The sequence below is a fragment of the Artibeus jamaicensis genome, unplaced genomic scaffold (assembly GCF_021234435.1).
Source record: "Artibeus jamaicensis isolate MK-2021 breed Jamaican fruit bat unplaced genomic scaffold, CSHL_Jam_final scaffold_2172, whole genome shotgun sequence".
NCBI classification, from domain to species: Eukaryota; Metazoa; Chordata; class Mammalia; order Chiroptera; family Phyllostomidae; genus Artibeus; species Artibeus jamaicensis.
The window spans coordinates 3,327,665-3,331,531 of NW_026522031.1; positions in this window are offsets into that span (position 1 = coordinate 3,327,665).

A 3,867-nucleotide genomic window follows, 5' to 3' on the forward strand; every position below is an offset into this window, starting at 1 on the left:
GTTATATAATGTATGTTGGGTACCATCAACTGAGCCTCGGTCTCCCTCCCCTTCACCTATTTCAGTAGGAATCTAAGTGAATTACGGTCATCAGGGTTCAAACTCCATCTTCCTTCCTTCCATCCATCGTACATGCCTACTGAGAACAGCATCAAAAAAAAAAAAAAAAGGTGCAGAGTAGTTCAGACTGACAAGAGTCAGGATGCCCAGCGAAGGATGAGTAAGTAAAAGAAACAGAAGAAATGATCTAAGAGAGGAAGAGAGACTATGTGGATTGGAAATGCTGACAGAAAAGATGTTGAGAAAGAACTGTCTTGTAAGATAAAGGCGTTCAGTGCTTGGCCCAATTGGTGTAACATCTGGATCTTTGAGGGGTTCCTCAACATTATGAACCTGAGCTCATAAATAAATGACAGGAAAGGGGGACTAGAGAAAAGAACATGAACAGGTCACTGAATCACCGAAGGTTGTGAAAATGGGTCAGCAGAGGATGCTGAGCTATAGATTTCAAGAAGGCTGTGGACATAAAAGGCAAAGACTTCAAATAACGACAAGCAGAGGAAGGGTGGTAGAAATGGCCCAAAAAACAGCCTGTCCCACCCCCACCCACCACAGCACCACCTCTCGTGTTGGTTTTGGAGAAATCTCAGTGGAAGCCAAGAGTGGGAGGAGGAGTTTCTACAGAGGACTGGATAGGGTAAGTGTGTGAAGCTAAAATAAAAGAGTTGGGAAAAGAAAAAAACAGGATGTACACTAACTGCATAATGTAACCAACATTATGGGGATGACGCTAGGTGCTGCCAGCAAGATGGCTGAGGTGAAAGGGCAGTGCCCTGGGCTCTGGGTGTGATTAATTGGGATAATGGAAGCATTTGGGCAGGCGGAAAAAAGGGGAGCCATTCAGGGGAAGTCAGGATAGGAACTGGGATGTCCAGTTGCTGTCGTACCCACATCAAGGTGCCTCAAAGTGGGTAAGAGATGTTCTGGAGGGGAGAGGCCAATGACTATGCATGTGCACACACGCACACACATAGACTTTCTCTCAGATGCACCCTGAGTTCCTGAACGTGAGGCTGGCAGTGAGTCATATCAACGGCAACAATTATTTGACCTGTCAGGCATGTGTATTCTCAACTGTGTTACTAAGAGCAGCGAGGATGTGAGAAAGCTGCACTTACAGCTTCATTTAAAATCTTGCTGGGCTCTGTTAAAAGTTGTACGCTAGGTTAAAACTGAAGTCTCTCTTACTAAAGGAAGTTGAGGCAGAGGCAATTTGGGAAGGTTTCGGGAAGGTCAACAGTTGCTAAAGAAAGCACCTCAGGAGCCCTGGGTGGTGTGGCTCAGTGGACTGAGTGCCAGCTTGTGAACCAAAAGGTGGCCGGTTTGATTCCTGGGCAGGGTATGTGCCTGTGTTGTGGGCCAGGTATCCAGTTGAGGGGCATGTGATAGGCAACAGGTCCATGTATTTCTTGTGCATCGATGTTTCTCTCCCTCTCTTCCTGTCTCTCTAAAAATATAAATAAAATCTTTTTAAAAAACAAAGAAAGCGTCTCATGAAAATAAAACAATAAACTTCATATGCAAATTGAAGCAACTCCCAAAAGAAACTTAAAAACTAATGGACTAAAGAGATGCAAGGAATGTGTCCGGATGCCATCTGGTTGTTTTCATACAGTATTGCCCTGAAAGTGAAACTGTGTAATCCTGAGAGGTGGTTGGTATTCGTCCCATTTAACAAATGAGGGCACTGAGCCTTGGAGAAGCTAAATCACTTGCCCAAGGTCACACACAACACAGGCAACATCTGGGTCACATCGAATGTGGACCAACTCCAAAGCTCATGTGTTTAATGTGCTCCACTCCATTACTTCTCGTCACGGAGCAAGAGCAGCAGGGATTCATTCACAGGGCTGCTGAGCAGAGCATGGCATGTCCCACTAACATCTACCAGTGTGACTCTGTCTCAGACGTTGAGTATTGAAATGTTTGACAACTCTATCCTGACAAAGACCCTATGCTACAGATGCTTTTATTACTGCCTCCGTTCTATAGCTAAGAAAGCACAGATGGGTAAGATAACTCTGCCCATGGCCACACGATTAATAAGTCATTAGATGAGCTGAGAGACCAACCCAGGCAGTCTGGCTCCAAGGCTCTCAATGATGGCACTGGGTCATATCGGGGGAAAATGGTTGGAGAGAGAAACAGTAAAAAGCTAGGAGGCAAGAGGTGAAAGTTTTGAAAATTTTTCCTCTTCACAGGGGTGTTGAGCAGAAAAAAGAATAGCAAAGTGAGGTTTCTTTTGGCATGTACATTTGCAGTCTTAAGAAATTCAAGCACTTGGAAGGCAATGGGAATTTCAGAAAAACTGAGAATTTCAGCATTCCCAAAGGACTCTCAAAACTAAGGGCCTGTAAACAAGACCAGATTTGGTCACAGGAAAAGGCATGAAGGAGTCAGAGGAAAAGAGAAAGAGAAAGCAAATCCCAAGGTGAGTTGAATCAAAGTATAATGATAATAATAACAATAATAAATATTTATTGAGTATTTATCACTACCAGCCACTGTTGCAGACAGCCTGCACTCTGGGCTGGAATGATCGGCAGTGCACTCAGAACCTCCTCCAGCACGTGAATAGAAGATGGGGTTAAACGAGCAATCCTATCTCTTTACATGGAATTCATTTAAAAATCCAATTAAGTAAATAAAGGCTTATTCTCTGAATGATTCTAGATTCAGTGCTTCTAGAAATAAAACAAAATTCTAAGAACATTGCCAGAGAAACAAACTTCTTGGAGAGCTGTTATAACAAAATAATAAAACAAGGCAGGCAAAATACACGCGCGCGCACACACACACACACACACACACACACACACACACACAGGAGTTGGATCCTATGTGTTTCATAAAAGCCACTACCTCTAGGCTTAATGAAGCTATAATTATGAAAGAAAAAAAACTAACAAGAAGCCTCTATGACGGTATTTTCACTAATAGCAGAGGCTTGTCTAGGTCACATGACTTCCAGTATTTCTTCCTAACAATGTCCAAGGAAAGTAAAGATTAAGAAGCGGAAGATTAAAAAAAGAAGCTGGCACAGGCCAACTGGCTTAGACTTCAAACATTTCGCTCTAGTGAAAAACCAAGAGAGAAGTAATGAAAAGATATTGTCACATGCATATGCCATATTATTTCTATATGGTGCATATCGAGAATTTATATATGTTACATATCTAACATTATGAGAGAGTTAAAATCTGCTGTAGAGAACAAGAAAGAAAAGTAGAGGATAAAGAAACTAAGTATAGAGGCCAGGAGCCTGTAAGACACTGGCAGCATTCATAAGATGTGCTAAATACAGATAAATAAGTTAGTAATCTCTGAGACACATGCAACTAGATAAAACACAGCATGAATGTGCCAAACATAGATAAAAATGAATGGGGGGAAGGGAAAGGAAGGAAGAGAGGAAGGGAGGGAGAATGGGAGGAAGGAAGGAAGGAAGGAGAGAAGGAAGGAAGGAGAGAAGGAAGGTAGGAAGTTGTTCTGAGTCCTGGTCATTATGCAGATTCTGCAACTGCCCTGAACTATGTACACTTAGGCTTTTATAGGAAAGAGAAATAAATGATCTTGTCAAAAACCACAATGTGGCCTCTTTATCAGCTCTAGACTGCCTCACTCTGGGCTTCTTTAAATAAAAGAAATAGCTTTTTTTGTGTTTGCTTTAAGCACTGATTATTGAACATCTCTTACCAGCAGCAGAATGCCTAACCTAATAGATAGAAGCTCAAAACAACATCCATCCTGTGAACACGTGGCCTGGCTCATCCGATTCATAAAGCAGCACTTGAGAGATGCCAGAGT